Source organism: Triturus cristatus, chromosome 7 (assembly GCF_964204655.1).
Source record: "Triturus cristatus chromosome 7, aTriCri1.1, whole genome shotgun sequence".
Lineage (NCBI taxonomy): Eukaryota > Metazoa > Chordata > Amphibia > Caudata > Salamandridae > Triturus > Triturus cristatus.
Genome location: NC_140590.1, coordinates 595303858 through 595326704, shown reverse-complemented (window position 1 = coordinate 595326704; position 22847 = coordinate 595303858). Strand labels below are relative to the sequence as shown.

The window sequence follows — 22847 nt, the reverse complement described above, 5'->3', positions numbered from 1 at the left end:
GCATGGATCCCCCAACGTTTCCTTACCCAGAATGCCCTGCAAACCTCAAATTTAGCTGAAAAAATCACCTTTTTCACACATTTTTGTGTGGGAAAGTTGTGGCATCACTGGGCTGACACAAATTTCCTACCACCCAGCCTTCCCCCGGGTCTCCCGATAAAAACGGTGCCTCACTCGTGTGGGAGGCCCAAGTACCCATGACAGGCAAGGGCCCAAAATGTATTGAGGCGACATGAAAATTGCCTACATCAAAACGACCTGGTTTTGCAAGGCGGGTCACCTGGGATTTTGGCCCGGTGCTCGGCGGCCACCTAGGGGAACCTACCAAACCCACACATTTCTGAAAACTAGACACCCCGGGGGATTCCAGGGAGGTATGGCTTGCATGGATCCCCCAATGTTTCCTTACCCAGAATGCCCTGCAAACCTCAAATTTAGCTAAAACTTCACCTTTTTCACACATTTTTGTGTGGGAAAGTTGTGGCATCAGCGGGCTGACACAAATTTCCTACCACCCAGCGTTCCCCCGGGTCTCCCGATAAAAACGGTGCCTCACTCGTGTGGGAGGCCCAAGTACCCGCGACAGGCAAGGGCCCAAAACGTATTGAGGCGACATGAAAATTGCCTACATCAAAACGACCTGGTTTTGCAAGCGGGGTAACCTGGGTTTTTGGCCCGGTGCTCGGCGGCCACCTAGGGGAACCTACCAAACCCACACATTTCTGAAAACTAGACACCCGGGGGATTCCAGAGAGGTATGGCTTGCATGGATCCCCCAACGTTTCCTTACCCAGAATGCCCTGCAAACCTCAAATTTAGCTGAAAAAATCACCTTTTTCACACATTTTTGTGTGGGAAAGTTGTGGCATCACTGGGCTGACACAAATTCCCTACCACCCTGCGTTCCCCCGGGTCTCCCGATAAAAACGGTGCCTCACTCGTGTGGGTGGCCCAAGTATCCGCGACAGGCAAGGGCCCAAAATGTATTGAGGCGACATGAAAATTGCCTACATCAAAACGACCTGGTTTTGCAAGGGGGGTCACCTGGGTTTTTGGCCCGGTGCTGGGCGGCCACCTAGGGGAACCTACCAAACCCACACATTTCTGAAAACTAGACACCCAGGGGATTCCAGGGAGGTATGGCTTGCATGGATCCCCCAACGTTTCCTTACCCAGAATGCCCTGCAAACCTCAAATTTAGCTGAAAAAATCACCTTTTTCACACATTTTTGTGTGGGAAAGTTGTGGCATCACTGGGCTGACACAAATTTCCTACCACCCAGCGTTCCCCAGGGTCTCCCGATAAAAACGGTGCCTCACTCGTGTGGGAGGCCCAAGTACCCGCGACAGGCAAGGGCCCAAAACGTATTGAGGCGACATGAAAATTGCCTACATCAAAACGACCTGGTTTTGCAAGGGGGGGTCACCTGGGTTTTTGGCCCGGTGCTCGGCGGCCACCTAGGGGAACCTACAAAACCCACACATTTCTGAAAATAGACACCCGGGGGATTCCAGGGAGGTATGGCTTGCATGGATCCCCCAACGTTTCCTTACCCAGAATGCCTTGCAAACCTCAAATTTTGCTAAAACTTCACCTTTTTCACACATTTTTGTGTGGGAAAGTTGTGGCATCAGCGGGCTGACACAAATTTCCTACCACCCAGCGTTCCCCCACGTCTCCCGATAAAAACGGTGCCTCACTCGTGTGGGAGGCCCAAGTACCCGCGACAGGCAAGGGCCCAAAACGTAGTGAGACGCACTACGTTTAGGACCCTTGCCTGTTGAAGCGCACTACGTTTTGGACGCAGGGTGGGTGGAATTTTGTGGACCCACGCAGATTCACAGAAATGTGAGGAAAATGTGTTATTTTGGACACATTTTTAGGTTTGCAATGGATTCTGGGTAACAGAACCTGGTGAGAGCCAGTGAAGTCACCCCATCCTGGATTCCCCTTGGTGTCTAGTTTTCAAAAATGTACAGGTTTGCTAGGTTTGCCTACGTGCCAACTGCGCTAGGGCTCAAAATCCACAGGTATGCACATTGCTAAAAAAAATTCGGAGCCCAGTGGGCTTTCTGCCGCCCTGGGGGGGAATCGGGGAAGGGGGTTTCATCCCGATATGCCCCTAAAGGGGCAGAAAGACTGTGGCTATTTTTTGTGGGGGTGGGGGCATTGGTATGACCATTTTGGGCAGCCCCCACCCCCACGCATAAAAAAAGCCGGCGTACTCACTGCCGCCTAGTGGGCTTTCTGCCCCCACAGGGGGCAGATCAGGGGCCACTGCCACCATCTGCCCTCCGGGGGGGGCAGAAAGATTGGAATTTCTCTGGGGGTGGGGTATTGTCATGCCCATTTTGGGGCACCCCTACTCCTACACTAATAAAACAAAAAATCCATGGTTTCTACTGGGCATTCTGCGCCCCCCAGGGGGGCCAGGTTGGGGGCTACAGCTCCCATCTGCCTCCTGGGGGGCAGAAAGACTGTCATTTTTGTGTGGGGGACGGTGGGGGCATTGGTGTGCCCGTTGCGGGCAGCCCCCACCCTAAAAACGAATCCCTGGTTTTTAGTGGGCTTTCTGCCCCCCGAAGGGGCAGATTAGGGGCCAATGCCCCATCTGCCCCCCGGGTGGGGCAGAAAGACTGTAGTAATTGGGGTGTGGGTGGGGGCATGGGCCTGCCCGTTTTGGGCAACCCCCACCCCTATTTTTTTATTTCCCTGGTGTCTAGAGGGCTTTCTGCCCCCCCGGGGGGGCAGATTGGGGGCCAATGCCCCATCTGCACCCCAGGGGGGGCAGAAAGGCTATAATGATGGCAGGTGGGTGGGGGCATTGGCGTGCCCGTTGCGGGCAGCCCCCACCCTAAAAAAAACCTAAAAACTAATCCCTGATTTTTAGTGGGCTTTCTGCCCCCCCCCGAAGGGGCAGATTAGGGGCCAATGCCCCATCTGCCCCCCGGGGGGGCAGAAGGACTGCAGTAATTGGGGGATGGGGTGGGGGCATGGGCCTGCCCGCTTTGGGCAGCCCCCACCCCTATTTGTTTTTTATATTTCCCTGGTGTCTAGAGGGCTTTTCGCCCCCCCGGGGGGGCAGATTGGGGGCCAATGCCTCATCTGCCCCCCAGGGGGGGTAGAAAGGCTGTAATGGTGGCGGGTGGGTGATGGCATTGGCGTGCCTGTTGCGGGTAGCCCCCACCCTAAAAAAACCTAAAAACGAATCCCTGGTTTTTAGTGGGCTTTCTGCCCCCCCTGAAGGGGCAGATTAGGGGCCAATGCCCCATCTGCCCCCCGGGGGGCCAGAAAGACTGTAGTAATTGGGGGTGGGGTGGGGGCATGGGCCTGCCCGTCTTGGGCAGCCCCCTCCCCTATTTTGTATTTTTTAAAAAAATCCCTGGTGTCTAGTGGGCTTTTTGCCCCCCCGGGGGGGGCAGATTGGGGGCTACTGCCCCCATCCGCCCCCCAGGGGGGGCAAAAAGACTAAATTTGGCCAAAATTCTTTGGGGGGAGCAAAGGCCCTTGCCCAAGGGGCCGCTCCCCCCTCCCTGGTGTCTAGTGGGTGGATCCCTGCTTGGGGATCGCCCTCCTGTGGCGATCCCTAAGCAGGGATCCACTGAGGAGGGGTACCATTGGAAAGGGGAGATTCTCCCCTTTCCAACGATACATCTCCCGTCTTTCTACATGCTCAGGGGGCTGAGATAGCCGCCTGAGCACGTACAAAGTGAACTGAAATGAGCCTCTTGGCTCATTTCAGTTTCACTTTCACTGTAATGACGTTGGCGCGACGTGCGCGCCGATCGTCATTACAGTGAAGGGGGGGGGGCTCGGGAGCTGGGGAAGCTCTTCCACAGCTCCCGAGGCTATTTTGGCAGAAAGGGAATCCCTCTGGTGCCAGAGGGATTCCCTAGGGTATGCCTCATGACGAGCTGGACTCGTCATGGGCATAGCGCGACTGTGCTCTATGACGAGTCCAGCTCGTCATAGGCATACAAGGGGTTAAGGAGCTTTTCACTGCCAGGACATATAAACCTTAAGCACATATGTCCTACTTTTTAAATACAATGCACCTCCCATTACTAGTCATTAAGGCTTACCTTACGGTGAATTATATGTATTAAAAAGGTTTAGGCCTGGCAAAACGTTTTTTTTGCCAGGTCAAACTGACAGTTAAATCTGCACTACAGGCTGCAGTGGTAGAAGCGATACATGTATTAAAAGGCTACTTTAACGGGTAGACCAATGAGGGCTGCAGGCTGATTTTTAGGATTTTATTTATAAGCCCTGGATATTTTTAGTGCCTGTTACTAGGGACTAACCTGTAAATTTAAGTTACAAATCAGGTATATGTCAATTGTACAATGTTTTAGGGAGAGAGAACAAGTACTGTACCACTGTTTAGCAGGAGAAAAGTGCACAGAGTTCTACATCCAATATATCAGATTGATCAACAGATGCCAAAACTGGGGATTGACCCTGCAACAAAAAGGGCCAGGTCCAATACTGACAGTTTGGTAATGTCACCCTTCATCATTGTTAAATGTTTCAGCCTTATGAGGGTCCCCCCCAAATATTTTGCATTCACCTTCCTATTTTTCTGAATTAGTTTTAGCTGAATTTACAACTCCATTCACTTTACCACTCCTAACCAGTGCTAAAATGCTTGTTCTCACTCCCTAAAACTTGGAATAATTGGCTTACACCTGACTTGTATATCTAAAAGGTACTTGTAAGTCCCTAGTGAATTGGTATACCATATACCTGGGATACTCAATATATGGGCTGGGGGCCGCTTGTGGATCTCTTGACCTGTGCATTCGGACTCAGGGCTGCTGTTTACTTGACTTAGTAATGACATCCGATAGTTTCTAAACCAGCCAATATTCGTGTACACGTTAAATAAGGAAAATAAAAAGCAAAGTATGTGTCCTGCACCCCTTCTCTTTAGAAAGAAACACCTTCATTTTTAAAGACAATGTGCAACAATCGTACAAAAATATGATACTCTTCAAACTTCATACAAGTGTACTTTATTCGCATGAGTAAGCATTCCATCTCAATCTATCAGATTATATCAATTCTGTTAAAAATGGGATTTCTGGTTGGTAGAGGCATGCATCCTGTCCAAGAATGAACTACCACTCTAGTCAGGGTAAGTTAGATACAAACTAAACCTGTGCTCAGTCTTCTGGTAGCTTAGCACAAAGCAGTCACGCTTCTCTAAAGAGGCAATATGTAAAGCGTTTGTGCAACACACACACAAACACAATAACACAAAAAATATACCACAAAATACTTCGCAGAGTGTTACAAAAATAGATTATATTTTTATAAGTAAAACAAGACCAAAACAATAAAATCCAATACGTAGAACTGAAGTTATGAATGTTTAAAGTAGTGCATAGAAGCAAATAGTGCTGAGGGGTTAGATGAGGTCGTGCTGGATCCGGAGTAAATCCGAAGTTCAGGCTGACCATGATGGAGGGAAGGCCAGCTACAGGACTCATGCAGGTCCCGCTGAAAAAGTACCTTGGATGAAGCAAGCTCGATGTGTAAGTTCTGATCTGCGCAGGGGATGAAGACTTCATCAACAAATTCCTTCATAATGCAGGCACTGCATCATGGTCGATCCGTGCTATCTGTCATCATTGAACCAATGTCGTCAATTTCTTCCTGCATCGAAAGTCATTGCATCGGTTCTGATCAGTTCAGTTGTCTCAATTTTGATGGTTATGGACAGCCGAAATCACCTTTCAAGGGCCTAGGACTAGATTGGCACCACTTGGTAGGGCAGGACTCACAGATGGCAGAGTCCAGGTGCTGTTGTAGGCAGGGTTGTGTTTGATGTCCCTGAGGCTACAGAACAAGGGGCAAGCGAGCACACCCTTGGAGTCACTCTGGGTTCAATTGAGATGGGTCCAGTTCTTGTCCACAGCAGGGCAACAGAAAAAGCAGAAAAACAGTTCTTCCAGAGCAGCAGTCAAACAGAGTGGCAATCCTTGTAGCACAGCAGTCTTTACTTCTGGCAAAGTTCTTAAAAAGTCCAGTAGTGTACTGTCTTGGTAGGGTCAGATGCCCAGTACATACAGTAGTGAACATGATTGCAGAAGCGTTATCTGTCACTCCCACACTTCCTGTGTTTATGGCTGTCTAGAGGGAATGCACAAAGTGTAGCTGTCACCCACCCCAGATGTGTATTGGATACAGGCTGCAAGGCACACAGAACAGTAAGAGCAGAGAAATGCACCCGTTCTAAAAGTGGCATTTCTAAAATAGTAATGTAAAATCCAACTTTTCCATTAAAGAGGATTTATCATTACCATTCCAAAGATATAAAACATGATTTAGCAACTCCTTTCTGATGCTGAATTACAGATTTAAAGTGTTTTAAGGAATTCCCATAGCAAATCTATGAGAGGAGTAGGCCACAATCTAGTAAAAAATTAGTTTAGCTGTTTGTGTCTATCAGGACACATACAACTAAAAAGTACATATCCTGCATTTTAGTTACACCACACCCTGCCCTGTGTGCTAACTAGGGCCTCCATTTGGAGTGAATTATGCATAAGAAAAGAGGAATTTAAAGCTTGCCAAAGAGTTTAAAAACCCAATTTGAAGTGGCACTAAACTACACACACAGGCCATGGCAGGTTTTAAAGGCTACTGGTGTTGGGGGCACAACCAGCGCTGCAGTTCCACTAGTAGTATTTAGATTACAGGGCCTGGGTACATGTTATACCACTTTACAAGGGACTTACAAGTAAACTAAATATGGAAATTGTGTATACACCAATGTTACCATGTTCAGGGGCGAAGCACATGCAGCAGTGGTAAAGTGCTCAGAGTCCTAAAGCCAACAAAAAGATACAGCAAAATGATTAATTTAAAGATATCTCTGAAAAGTGGTAGTCCTCAAACATGAACATATACACATTCATGCTTTCTCTACCTTGTCAACAATGCCATTAGTGAACCAAGAGGCAAGTTAGTTATATATATATATCCTAGACTATTATTATACATGAAACAACATAATAATTCCTTAAAACAAACACAATGGCTTTTGTACAGTGTACATCCTGAGTATGAATTTCAAGGAGCTCTTATATGTGATAATTTACAAAAGGAGGCAATTGCCTACGATCACACAATTTGGATAAGCAGAGAAGCCCAAATTGATATGATTCTTCTATTTATCAATGAACCAATCAGGCAGTTTGTAAAGCACAGCTAATTACCTGAAGGGTCTCAAGGCACTGGGGGGAGCGCAGCTCTTGGAAGTTCACGTAGCTCTGCCGAAGAGCCAGGTCTTGAGGTCCTTCTAGAACTTGGGGAGTGATGGCGTCTGTTAGAGGTGGAGAGGGAGGAAGTTCCATGCCTTGGCTGCGAGGAGGGAGAAGGAGCATCCTCCTGATCTGGTCTTCTTGATGCGTGGTACCGTCACAAGGGAGAGCTGGGCCAAGCGGAGGGATCATTGGGGTGCGTGGAACGTGAGGCAGTGGTTCATGTAGGCGGGTCAGTTCTTGTGAAGGGCCTTGTGAGTGTGGGTGAGAAGCTTAAAGGTGATTCTTCTCTCAACGGGTAGCCAGTGTAGTGTCTGTAGTGATGGCTTATGTGGCAGTGGTGCGGTAGGTTGAGTACTAGTGTGGTGGCAGCATTCTGGACATTCTAAAGTTTGCAGGTGAGGTTCTTGTTGATCCCGACGTAGAGTGTGTTGCTGTACTCTAGTCTGCTGCTGAGGAGGGCATGAGTGACAGGTTTCCTGTGTTTGAGGGGAATCCAGGTCAAGGTCTTTTGGAGTAGGTGGAGGGTGTGGTAGTAGGAAGAGGTGAAGGTGTTGATCTGGCGGTCCATTTTGAGTTCGGAGTCCAGGATGATTCTGAGGTTGCATGCATGGTCCATAGGGGAGGGAGGGTTCCCGAGGGCGGGGCCACCAGGTATCGTTCCAGGTGACGGGGTGTGGGCCCATGATGAGCACTTCGATTTTGTCCGTGTTGAGTTGTAGGCAGCTGTTCTTCATCCACCTGGTGATTGCTTCCAGTCCGTCTAGAGACTAGGGCCTTTAATTAGAGGACAGCATGTAATGAAACCCTGACAATAACTCCAACACTCGCTGTGTTCACCATTCACATGCATCACATCCCTACACCCACCTTCCAACCCCTGCACCCTGCTGGCTTCAATGCATTCTTAAGTGACATACCATCTTCACCTTTCTGAATCATTGGAATTATTGATTTTACCTATAGTTGGAGAATACATTTTGATCAGTGATCAGCATAAAGAGGCAGAGTCATATTTACTGTACAATAGAAAGAGTCCCACTGAACCATTCTTATTTATTTTTGTGTATACCCTGGTTCGGAGCATGGGCAGAAGGGTTGGGCCCTGTATTTTTGTTATACCAGTGGGCCTTCAACGCTTATTATTCCACCCACTTGAGTAACCCTTTAAACATTCCCCAATTTGACATTGCAGCCTAAATGTTGTTTTGAACTTCCAATTTGACTTGTCAAAATAACCCCCTTGCCAGCCTTAAACTCCCCTTGTATTACCTATAACTCACCTGTAAGGTAGGACTAGGCAACCCATAGGGCATTGTAATTAAAAGGCTGGATATGTATTTTTGAGTTTTATATGTACTGGTAGTGAAAAGCACACTAATTAATTTTCACTACCTCTACCAATAGCATAACATTGGGTTAACTTATTACATTTAACAAGTGCTAACTTTTGATTGGGAACAGTTAGAACACTCATAGTTAGTATCTGAGAGATTGATATTTTTAACCCTCTTTCATGGTAAAGCCAGATTTTAAGTTACAATTTAGAAAATTCCACTTTTAGAAAGGTTTAATACAGAAAATGGCAACCCGGTATTCCCTTGTGGGGTTGAGTAAATTGAGTAGTAATAGGGTAAATGAAAGTGCCAACAAGGTATTCATTTGGATTTACAATAATAATAATCCCTGAATTATTAAGTGATGTTCAACAGTGATATCTAAATTCAATTGTTGATAGTTAATGTGGAAACCATAACATTTCACAAAAAATGACAACTCTTATAGCCAGATGCACATGCTTGTTGCAAAATTGTATTAAGGATCAGATAAATGATAATCAAATTGGTTCAACAAAAATGATAACACACAGTACACTGCCAATGTGTTGTCTGTATCACAAGGTAAGTCTGAACATTTTGTGACACATGCCAATGCTCTTTAAGAACACTTTCTTTGTACAACAAAAGAATGTCCATCTTAGTATTGAGACTAAACATGTTGTAGTAAGGTCCTAAGACCTAAGAGCAATATGGGCTGTAGGTTGATGTTTGGGTCTCTTGCGGTAAGTGTCCAAGAGGCCTTCTTAAGGACTGAGATGTTTTAGTGTTGATGGGAAAAGGACCCACTCTAAACAGTAACAAAAAGGCCCAAGATTATCAAACATCAAACACATATGTTTACTAGAAGTATAATACACCGACTGGACTCTTCCCAATCAGGATTCAGAACCAACCACAGCATGACAGCTCTAATCGCTGCAACAGATGACATCCGCTCCCTACTCGACAGAAGAGAGTTGTCCACCCTGATCTTGCTTGACCTCTCCACGGCCTTCAACGCAGTCTTCCACGCAAACTCATCGATTGCCTATGCCAGAAGGATGGCATCCCTTCACTTCAAAAGCCAAGCACACCATCAGTGGGATTTCCTAAGGCTCAACCCTCAGCCTTACTCTTTTCAACAGCTGCATGACACCACTCACAAACATTGTCAGATCACACAACATCAACATCATCTTAGACGCTGACGACACATAGCTCTTCCCATCACTCTCAGCTGACACCACCTTAACAAAGACTAACATCCACAACTGTATAAAGAATGTCTCAGCCTGGGTGAAGCACACCTGCCTTGAACTCAATACAGACAAGACAGAAGTTCTCATCTTCGGCAAACACACCACACTCTGGAATGACTCCTGGTGGCCATCATAACTTGGAGCCACCCCACACCAAACAAGCATTTGCAATACATTAGGTCTCGTATTTACGAAACTCTCATAAATGTGACACCAATTGCATTGCATGTGGTTGTTTGTAAAAGCACCATGCCGTGGGAGTGATAGCAAAAAGAAAAAAAATTGATTAACAAAACACCAATCTCAACAAGGATGAAACTCTTGAATGTGTCAATTTGCTAATGCGAGGTGTCCCCTCTAGAAGTGAGAACTTCCAGAAGTCAAGGGTGGCCCTCATTGCCTGTCAGGCGAGGCAGGAGAGGCCAGCAGGCCCTATTCAGAAGGGGTGGGTGCCACCGAAGGGGGAGTAGAGGGGGACAATGCTAAATTATCACATTTATGGCATCTTTTTCAAATTCAGCTTTCCTCTAAATGGATTTTCTCTCAAACCTGCAGAAAGGAGTGCAAATGAAATTACCCCCTCCTTCCCCCATGGGCAAACAAAGCTTTTAATCCATGTACTATGCATATTCCCCACATGGCCTGTTTTTTTTTTGTTGTTATTGGCATCTTAAGAAGAGGTTTCCTTCTGTCATGCATCGACTCTGGAACACTATTTTGTGGCACATGCCCGGTCTTTGACAAGGATTAGCACAAGCCGTAGACGCAGTTTTGTGCAAACCAGAACATCCGACCCACAGATATGGTTTTTAAAAACAGAAAAACTGCACATTTCAAGTCAGATTTTGCTGCGTTTTATAAAGTTCTGAACCGGTGTAAACAAAATTCCTGTCCCGTCTTATAGCTGGTAATTGGTGCCTGTTAGTTTTACATGGTATTTTTTACTAAATCCGTGGAAAGTATGGTTTTTATAAGCTGCACCTGTATTTTACTGTCCAATGTTTAACATTTATGTAACAATTGCTAAATCCAGCAGAAACATTATGTAACCCATAAACTGGAATGTCCACTGGGGATATGGACGGTCACGCTTCATTCTTAGAGTGCATTTACATTTGGCTGTTAATCACCCACAATTGTTTCAAACCACTGTTTCACTGGAATGAGCACAAATTACTGCCTGACATTCACTAGAAAAAAAATGTCTAAATTATATTTATATAAAGCGTTGTATGTGTATTTACTGAAAGGGGCATGTTTTTGATTGGGAAGATCTCTGCCACGGTTTGTTTACCAGCATGTAATTTTACACAACTCCAAAGAAGTGGCAAAGGTTCGGCAAGCCAGCTTGCGTGCAGATCCATGCAGAGATAAACAAGCTGAGTCCAGAATTGATAATTTTGCCAGGTATGGTCCACATGAAAGCTCAGCTGCTCAGGCCGCTGCATGTTATTGTAAAAACACTTTGCTCCCTCTGCCCATGCACCCCCGCCACTCTGGGTGGTATGGAGATTGAGCTGATTAATAGCTGGTTGAGGTAAGTGGCTGTATGCAGCTACCAGAGAAGGAAGAGGCCGCCCACTCGGAACATAGGAAATTGCCCAAGCAGTCCCCGGCAGAGTTCCCAGCACTGCCCTGCCCTGATCCCGGGCGCAATGCTCTCCGGCACAGAGCACTTTATTCATCTGAATTATTAGTGCGTGGCATTAAGTGAAATTAGGTCTGATTGGAATTATGTGGCATGGTATGGAGTGCATAAAAACATGGAGCCTCTACATTGAGATACACACATACGCACACACACACACATATATATATATATATATATTATCTACTGGCCGTCGCCAGTAGATAGTTATAGTTAGGACCGTGTTTCCATAGGAAATCTGAAAATTCTATTTTGAATAACTTTGGCGCCGGTTGACGAATCCTCGCGAAATTTTCAAAACTAATGGGGCGCTCCGCTCAGCTTCTACCCTGAAAGTCTCGGGGTGATTCGTCAAGTGGGGGCTGAGAAAAAAGGGGGGTCTCAAAACGCGTTTTCCCCATGCATTTTCCCATAGGACCTTTAGCCGAAGGTACAGCCCGAACGGCTGAACAGAATTACTTGAAATTTGGCAAAGAGGTAGTCCTCAGGTCAGGCATGTGCCTTTTGCATATATGGTGTCAATCTGTCTTTGTCAGGGGGTCCCTGAAGGACCCCGAAGGGTGAAAACATTTTTTTTTTCTTTTTCAAAAAAACGCGGGGTGCGCGCACCATGCGCGCACGGTGAAAAACCTTAACAAAAAACATTTTAAACAAGCCATTCCATATTACAGGATACAGTCAATCTATAACTATATACAAAGGTAGCTTATTGTAAAATAAATATATAAAAAATATAATAAAACATACATAACTTAGCATTTAAAAAATCTTACAAATTCACTTAAAAAACCATAGGTTTCACACACGTTATAGTTAGGAATTAGCATTTAAAAAACCTTGGAAATTCACTTAAAAAGTAGACTTATTCATACATACATAAAAGTGCATTACTAGTCATATAAACAAATCACAACCCCAAAGTGATACAAATCATTATTATTTATTATTGATACAAATATATAATCTCGTGCAAATATAAACAGCGTATCTATTCAGTTTACTCACAGTCTGATGGGTAAATAGATCTTATTCGATTTGTTTCTTATACCTCAGTTTATTTCCAAATTTTACATTTTATTATTCTTATGTCAATCACTACAAGTTGTGCATAGATTTACACATTAGCGATTTCATTTAGATCATGTACCCATATATTTTGCGACAGACATGGGGAGAAAAACTAAAAAAACAAGAAAAAATATATACAATAGACATGAATTATAAACATATTATCCTTCCACTTTAGTTAACCAATTACAGTGCAGTAGATTTCATAAATTGAACATGGCTAGACTTAATCACACTACGCGCGTTTCGGCGTTCAGCCTTCCTCAGGTGGCCATGATTTCTTAACTCCTAAAATGTGATAAGAAAAAAACAAGCTATAGTATTTATGTACATAATTGACTAGAATACACATACCTTAAAAGAAAAATGCCTACTCTTACTATTTACAAATTTACAAATTAAGTCTCAAGTTCAATAGTCTCATGGACATTGCCAAATAAATCGTGGCCTATCTACAATCCTCAATGTGAGGGGGAGGGACCTACTGTGTTATCTCTGCTTGCCCAAGTATGTTACATGTTTTTCATAAGTGAAATAAATGGATCATACATGAACCTTTTACTGCTCGGGCTACCAGTTTATAGTAATGTATAGTCAATGCATGTAACAGTTAAGAAATCATGGCCACCTGAGGAAGGCTGAACGCCGAAACGCGCGTAGTGTGATTAAGTCTAGCCATGTTAAAGTTATGAAATCTACTGCACTGTAATTGGTTGACTAAAGTGGAAGGATAATATGTTTATAATTCATGTCTATTGTATATATTTTTTCTTGTTTTTTTAGTTTTTCTCCCCATGTCTGTTGCAAAATATATGGGTACATGATCTAAATGAAATCGCTAATGTGTAAATCTATGCACAACTTGTAGTGATTGACATAAGAATAATTAAATGTAAAATTTGGAAATAAACTGAGGTATAAGAAACAAATCGAATAAGATCTATTTACCCATCAGACAGTGAGTAAGCTGAATAGATACGCTGTTTATATTTGCACGAGATTATATATTTGTATCAATAATAAATAATAATGATTTGTATCACTTTGGGGTTGTGATTTGTTTATATGACTAGTAATGCACTTTTATGTATGTATGAATAAGTCTACTTTGTCTAGATAAGTTTCCTATATTTTCACTCATAATAAGTTACTGTAAACCCTGATATAGGAAGCTAAATTAGGGGTGCCCTTGTTATATTGCATTAAATTCACTTAAAAAAACCGTAGGTTTCACACATGTTATAGTTAGCTGGACATTTCACTCGTAAAAAAACATTGAAATTCCCCCGTTATAGTTAGTTCAGATAACTATAACTCGCGCGACTGCCACTCTATCACAAGGATGATGTCATCAGTGATGAAATGAAACGAGGAACCTCTTATCTGACCTATCTTTTCTTTGTGTATCGTGTTACTCACTGATTCTTTACAAAAGCCCAGGAAACAAAGTTATTTCAAAAACATTTTCATTCTTTTTATTATTTTTTTTTTTATATAATAGATAATAAAACATTCATATATGTTCTTTTTAGTGTACAGTTTATATACAATTCAGATATTATTACATAGATGTTTCTTTTTGAAAGACAAAACAGTTTGAAAAACTCATACAAGGAACCCCCAAACTAATCGTTTCCAAAAGAATCTTGCAATCACATTCTCACCTATCAGTCACTCTTACATACCATCAGACATTCTACCCACAATTAAGGAAAAAATGACAAAAGAAATTTAACTTTTTTGATAAAAACATAAACCAAATCTGGTATGAGATCCTACTCCATGTCAACCACAGGGGTTGGATTATGAATAGTTCTTACAAAGTCCTATGATTATGTAGTCAGGACGTTGGCATTAGGTTCCTTCTATGGGTCTCCCAGATATGTGGTTGGTGCTCTTGGTCTACGTACGTTTCGGAGACTATGTGGAATTTTCACGTCTCCTTCTTCAGGACCAAAGTATATTTTGGAGGTGTCTTTTATCGTCTATACGACGAAAAGAAAGAGGGTTCTCTCTAAAATTGATAAATACAAAAAAGTATTTCAAACATGTGCAAAATAGTTTTTAGTGTATATCTGTATGTAGCCTGGGAAGAGATAATATTCAAACTAACTTATATGTGGTTGCTCACACTAAATATGAGCACTTGCAGCTAAAAACAGACTTTACAGTCATCTTTTTATCGTTTCCATTAGCATATCAGAGAAAAGTAGAAAAAATAGTGCCCAGAGTACAGATAACCATAAAGTGATGCAAGTCAGAAAGAAAGTGCTATATTGCAGGCCAAAGAGGAAAGAAGATTTGCTCATAGGAAGTGTGAAATTGTTAGCCAAAGATTAAAGGGAGAGCATATTGACTTTAGATTCGCCTACATGTATTTGTTGGCGTTGTCTCCAGTTCTAAAGAGCTTGATCCATATTTCAATTTAGGGCATTGGGTGTCAGAGACTTCTATAGGGTAATTCTATAAGTGCAAATAAGAAAAAAGATATAACATTGATGTGTGATATAGTAACTCTTTGGACTTATGAGAAACGGGCTAAATATTATAACAGAGACGCCCTTATCAACAATGAACCCAAAGATAAGATAGACAAACTTGTATGTGTAGTGGACCATTCAACCATCAACCACAAAATCAAACAGATTCTAGACAAAAATTGGAAAATTTTGAACATTAGTGAAGACACGGACTCCATGCACAAACCAATAGTAGCCTTCAGAAGGAATCCCAATTTAAAAGACAAGCTTGTGCACAGTAGATTCCACCCACGAAATAAGAACAGACAAACAACTTTGGATGGCACATCATTACCTTTAGGCAACCATAGATGTGGTAACTGCCATGCATGTGAACAGGCTATAGTCTCACAAAGTTGGACATATGGCGTAAAATCAGGCACCTTGCAACAAATGACTAACTGTAGGAGCTCTAACATCATCTATTTGTTACTATGCCCATGTGGACTTGGCTATATAGGTGAAACCTCCAGAGAATTTCGGACGAGATTCTCGGAACATAAATCAGCTATAAGAACTGGCAGACAACAGGCACCCTTGGTTAATCATTATCATGAGCACAAGCACAAGAAGACTGAAATAAAATGGCTAATTTTAGAAAAAGTCAAGACGATACCAGGTAAGGACCCAGTAAAAACTAGAAAACAACGAGAAACATTTTGGATTTTCCATCTAGACACTGTACGTAAAGGCCTTAATGAGGAAATTATCTGGTTGGTCACAGAATAATCCATATATACTGCCCTTATGGCTCCTGACCTATATACCTTACCCTAGGTTTGACCCATCTTGGTTGTTCTCCACTTTGTGCTTTCTCCCTGTGTTTAGGGTAGAATATCTGGCCTCCCTTATATATAGACAATATGAAGGTACAACAACTTGGTTATAACATCCCTGTCTGCCTGTCCATACTCTGAATTTAGGCTCCTCCATGATTCTTTTATCATAAAATTGGAATCTTGCGCGCAGGTAGTGCAAGAAACTGTGAATTGGACACTCTCCGCCTCCCACAACTGCTCGCCCTAACAACACTTCCCTAAGATGGTGACTAATCTAATTCCATTTGTAATTGTATCCTCCATGAGATCGTATACGATTGAGTATATCTTAATCTTCCCCTCTTCAGGGTCTTTTTCTAAAATAATGATGAATAATATATACGTATACTATATACCATAGATGCGTGAATTAACACGCATTCATGTTAACCTCTCCATTAACCATTCTTTATCAATTTGACATACTATCTGTCGCCGCCCTATTACACCCAAAAGGTAAAATTATGGCTGCGTATAATACAGTCTCATCATTTGTACACCATTCAAACAAGGCTAACGTTAAAACTGTTTTTCCCCTATGATGTCTGTGTCGTGCTTCTGGAATGTTTTGGGAACTAAACGCAACAATATGTGACTCTGCCCTTCCCGCACACCATTCCAACATGGCGACCATATCAACATCCTTTGAACTACGACGTACGATCCATGTACACAGGCCGTTTTTGTTCAACGTAGCTACGTTAGACTTCGCCTATTGCCAATTTACACGAGGAGCGCCTTGAGCATAACATACAGTTTCACCACTTTATTTATATGGCGAAAACTCTAACTGTCGCTTTTCCCTATCACGCTCACGCCATAAATTTAGGATGTCCCACCAATCTAACGAAGCAGCATGCAATTGTGCCCCTTCTCGCACCCATTCCAACATGGCGACCTCACTACCATCCCGTTCCTCATTACGTACGAGCTACGTAAATTAGGACGTCAGGGTTTTTTCTAATGTAGCAACATGTGACCCCGCTTAGTTCAAATAAAAAGGAGGTCGTCACCCTCTTTGCCTTTCCGGTGTGGCAGCACAGAAAATGAAGTGAACAATCACACAGCACATGAGGTAAGGAAAACGGCTATTTTAGTGATCCCCCTTAATAACATAGATAGATATCTATCTCTAAACACCTTCAGATAGCTCAACAGCACGCGCAATTGTCTGACCGTTAAGAACGATCACCTCTGCCTTTACAGAGTTCCAGAACTAGTTTTGCATCATTCAGAATGCCTCACTTTTTGAGTATTTATGTTGATTCTCTGCTTTGAATAACACAAAACGCACACCCGCTTAACCCGCATCGCCTGTGATTCCTACCCCATAGTACATACACTCTGTACCCACAGGATGCACAGCTTTAATATTAATCTGTAGGCTCCGTTTATGTGTTTTTTCCTTAAAAAATTTTTTTTAACAAAGGCATGAGACTGTTGTTTCTCTGTTTTGAATAACACAAAACGCACACCCGCTTAACCCGCATCGCCTGTGATTCCTACTCCATAGTACATACACTCTGTATCCACAGGATGCACAGCTTTAATATTAATCTGTAGGCTCCGTTTATGTTTTTTTTCCTTAAAATTTTTTTTTAACAAAGGCATGATTAGGCATATTATTAATACCCCGCATACATCACCACATTGACATGTCGGCGTTGATAACTAAACCATACAACGTATTATTGCGAGAGGCACTGGATAAAAGTATTAAATTGCAACGCATTAACCAGTAAAACGAAATATCTAAATAAACCTTTCGGTTTCTCCCTTGCTCCTTTCAGACTGTGTATTTGAGCAAAGTTTGGCCCTCAACCGCCCCAAGCAATAAGGAGAATACCAGAAGGTTGTCTTGTGAGGATTCAAGCAATTAATCAGTCTAGGTAAGACTTTAGAGGCAGTCTGAGGCTAACCTAGTGGAATGATTATCATACCATGCCATTATTGAAATACATACATTTTTTTTTGTTTTCTTTTTTTTTTTTGTCTACCTTTAGATGGAATCTACATAGTGATTACTCACAGTGTGGCCTTATTTCTGCACTTTTCCCTAACGGAATAAGTAGGATAATCTCCAATCTAAAGTATCAGGACGCAAAAGCCTCCATGCCTGCCTATTTCTTAGAGGGTGAGAATCATTTTTAATCACCTATCTCATAAGTCCAAAGAGTTACTATATCACACATAAATGTTATATCTTTTTTCTTATTTGCACTTATAGAATTACCCTATAGAAGTCTCTGACACCCAATGCCCTAAATTGAAATATGGATCAAGCTCTTTAGAACTGGAGACAACGCCAACAAATACATGTAGGCGAATCTAAAGTCAATATGCTCTCCCTTTAATCTTTGGCTAACAATTTCACACTTCCTATGAGAAAATCTTCTTTCCTCTTTGGCCTGCAATATAGCACTTTCTTTCTGACTTGCAGCACTTTATGGTTATCTGTACTCTGGGCACTATTTTTTCTACTTTTCTCTGATATGCTAATGGAAACGATAAAAAGATGACTGTAAAGTCTGTTTTTAGCTGCAAGTGCTCATATTTAGTGTGAGCAACCACATATAAGTTAGTTTGAATATTATCTCTTCCCAGGCTACATACAGATATACACTAAAAACTATTTTGCACATGTTTGAAATACTTTTTTGTATTTATCAATTTTAGAGAGAACCCTCTTTCTTTTCGTCGTATAGACGATAAAAGACACCTCCAAAATATACTTTGGTCCTGAAGAAGGAGACGTGAAAATTCCACATAGTCTCCGAAACGTACGTAGACCAAGAGCACCAACCATATCTGGGAGACCCATAGAAGGAACCTAATGCCAACGTCCTGACTACATAATCATAGGACTTTGTAAGAACTATTCATAATCCAACCCCTGTGGTTGACATGGAGTAGGATCTCATACCAGATTTGGTTTATGTTTTTATCAAAAAAGTTAAATTTCTTTTGTCATTTTTTCCTTAATTGTGGGTAGAATGTCTGATGGTATGTAAGAGTGACTGATAGGTGAGAATGTGATTGCAAGATTCTTTTGGAAACGATTAGTTTGGGGGTTCCTTGTATGAGTTTTTCAAACTGTTTTGTCTTTCAAAAAGAAACATCTATGTAATAATATCTGAATTGTATATAAACTGTACACTAAAAAGAACATATATGAATGTTTTATTATCTATTATATAAAAAAAAGAAAATAATAAAAAGAATGAAAATGTTTTTGAAATAACTTTGTTTCCTGGGCTTTTGTAAAGAATCAGTGAGTAACACGATACACAAAGAAAAGATAGGTCAGATAAGAGGTTCCTCGTTTCATTTTGTCTTTCTCCCCTCCTCTTGGACCTAAAAGTATCTAGGGGAAACCTTGCACGCACAAATGATGTCATCAGTGATGTCATGAGTGATGCCACTGACCATGTCATGAGTGATGTAATATGTGATGTCATCAGCAGTGGATTGCGGGCGCGCGAGTTCACTGTTTTTACGAGTGAAATGTCCAGCTAACTATAACATGTGTGAAACCTATGGTTTTTTAAGTGAATATATATATATACATACACACACACACGCACACATATCTGGACTTGTTCCTCTGTCATTATGTCACCAGCCTTACATCCTACATACAGGATACAAATGTTTTTTTAAGAAAGGTGAACAACATCCCATGGGACAGTGGCTATATCATGGTAACATTAGATGTTTGCTCCCTTCATACCTCAATTTCACATCAATATGGGATAGAGGCATGCTGATATTTTATAAGATCCAGGTCACTGGTATTGACTCAATATACTGTAATGCTTCTCAAAATGTTCTCCTTCTATCTTACCCAAAACATCTTTCTCTTTGATAAAATACATATCTCTAAAAACAGGGAACTGCAATGGGGTCAGCCTTTGCCCACACATACGCCAACATCTATATGGGATGGTGGGAGAAAGAAGTTGCCTGGGCAGATAAGACCAGTAAGATTTTCCTGAAGGTACGTTTTATTGATGGTTTACTTATTTTATTGGAAGGAGATGAAACAACTTTATGTGAGTACATTGCTATCCTGAATGCCAATCCGTACAATATACAATTGACTGCGAATTGGAGTATGCAAGAAATTGATTTCCTGGATGTGAAACTGCAAGTAGTGGGTGACTCTATATAAACTAAGATTTAAAAAAAAAAAAAACACTGCCTGTTACACTATCTTACATGGCAATAGTGGACACCCATGTTCTTTAAAATTAGTATTCTGTACAGTGAACTACTCAGGGTCCGCAGAATCTGTACCACTGATGAATTATTCAAAAATAAAGTCATTATGATGATTATGAGATTATCAGAAAGGGGCTATCCACTGTGGTTCCTCAAAGAATCAAAACAAAGGGTCCTAAGTAAAAATAGGGAGCAGTTGTTGAGTACACATGCTTCATCCACTCCGATGTGTGGGTTGGATGGAGACCGGGACCCAGCTATACACTTTTTTATGGGATACTATATGGAACATAGTTCGATTAGCTTCTTGATCAACAGGAATTGGCACATTTTGAAATATGGTGAACATTTGAGCGATATAGTTAGTCAGCACCCTAAGATCACTCATCAAAAGGCACCATCTTTGGGGGACATGGTAACTAGATATATGTATCACCAAAAACCTGATTGGCTGACCAGCAGAGGTTTTCGTTTCAGAAAGTGTGCTATCTGTGAGGCCTGCAAATTTGGATTGAATTGTACAGAGTATAAGACCTTTGAAGGCAGGATGATGAAGATCAAGGAATTGATTACTTGTGAAACAGAGTTTGTAGTGTACACATTGGAATGTGGTTGTGACCTGCGATATGTAAGCAGCAAAAGCAGCACAATCAATTGGCTAAAATGAAGGATTTTGCAGCACATCAGGGCCATAAAAAAACGACGATCATGCATACCCCCTGTCTAAACATTTTTGGGAACAGCATCTGGCAGATATGACAACCTTACAATATTATGGCTTGAAGCTCATCTACGTAGAAGCAATAGGTCACTTGAATTGCGTCAGTTTAAATCACGGATGATCATTCTCTTAGGCACTGAGAAACCATATGGCCATGACCTTGATGCTGAATTGCACGTCCATCTGTGAGTTTGTTGTAGCCAATACTCTGTTCCATATGTATTGTATTTAAGGTCCAGGTCACTGGATTGGTTTGAACAATAGAAGAGACTATACAGATGATTTTTTCCCTTTGATTAGAAAAATAAGAACACATTTCTGTTTATTTTTATTGAACTTGACCCATATATACACATGTTGGATGTTGATTACAGCACTTGCACTTTAGAGATTATTGGATGATACTATACTGGGATCTCACCGCACTTCAGGCACATCAGCAGAGTTACTATCCTGTTTTGTGGAAGGGCTTAGCTATAAATTCGGGCATTGAGATGCAGGTTTTGGTAATTTTTTAGAATTCTTGACAAGATAAAAACGGGGATGGAGGTGTATACACTCATTTTATATATGAATATTAGATCAAAATATTTATTATATGTATTTTGACTGGGTTGATGATCTTACTTGTTTTTTTTTAGATTCTCTATTTATACCTTTTTGGTGTATATTTACGACAAGAGTGCAGCATTGCACTTTATAATCAATGACGCTTTTGTAGTATGTTCAATAGTGTCATAAATGCTGTATTTCATGTCTATAGACAGTTTGGCTAATGTATCAGAAATAAGTTAGTGCACTTTATGGGATTTTTGCAATATGATGATAATAAGAAGCATTAACACTTTACATTTTATTAATCATATCTGCACGATCTATGCGTCACACCATTACTTTGTGGTTGCATGAATATATGAAAACTATTGGTAAAATGTGTGATCTGCATGGTTATTATGTTACTATTTGATGGAACATCTGCCCAAATATTCCATATAATATGTGTAACAACCCTTTATTTGTTATTTGGTTTTATATGTTTTCCCTGGTTATTTATGATATGATCAACTGTTCCAGTATCATAGTAAAGTATTTGAGTGTTTTATGTACTTTCCCGCTTTGATAGATTCAGTATTTGAAATTGTGATCATTGTTGCTGCTCTGCAATTACCCTTTTGGGAATTTCAATATGGCCCAAACCATGGGATGATAGTATCCAATGTACACTCTAGATGTTGCCAACAGGAAGTGCATGATGTGGACGAACAATTCCTTTGTTGCTTTTTAAACACTGAGTGTGGGGTAGATGGGATAACCCAGTTGAAGGTGTGTGCTGAAACGCGCAGGCTTTCCATGTGGGGTGTTGCAGGAGATCTTAAAATTTGTAAAAGTCTAAAAATGGATTATCAGATTGGAGTGGATGGTCGTTGTGGAGAATCTATCTATCTATCTATCTATCTATCTATCTATCTATCTATCTATCTATCTATCTATCTATCTATCTATCTATCTATCTATCTATCTATCTATCTATCTATCTATCTATCTATCTATCTATCTATCTATCTATCTATCTATCTATCTATCTATCTATCTATCTATCTATCTATCTATCTATCTGTATATATATATATATTCACTGAAAAAACCATGGGTTTCACACACGTTATAGTTAGGAATTAGCATTTAAAAAACCTTAGAAATTCAGTGAAAAAACCATAGGTTTCACACATGTTATAGTTAGCTGGACATTTTCCTCGTAAAAAACCAATGAAATTGCCCCGTTATAGTTAGTTCAGCTAACTATAACTCGCGCGCCCGCAATGCACTGCTGATGACGTCACATATTACATCACTCATGACATGGTCAGTGACATCACTCATGACATCACTGATGACATCTCAAATGACATCACTGATGACCTCACTGATGACATCATCCTTGTGATAGAGTGGCAGACCTCCTCTCACCCTAATATAACCTTTGATACACACATTCAAAAATAGA

General features: G+C 41.6%; 1 long non-coding RNA gene across 3 annotated transcripts in view; it reads left to right on the top strand.

Annotated features, from left to right (window-relative positions):
• The window catches only part of LOC146810173 (uncharacterized), a 339203-nt gene that overhangs the window by 212745 nt on the left and 103611 nt on the right, over positions 1–22847 (top strand). For all 3 annotated transcript variants that reach the window (XR_014965636.1, XR_014965635.1, XR_014965637.1), the window contains one exon: positions 19790–19897. This is a non-coding gene — a long non-coding RNA (uncharacterized LOC146810173). The remainder of the gene's footprint in view (positions 1–19789; positions 19898–22847) is intronic.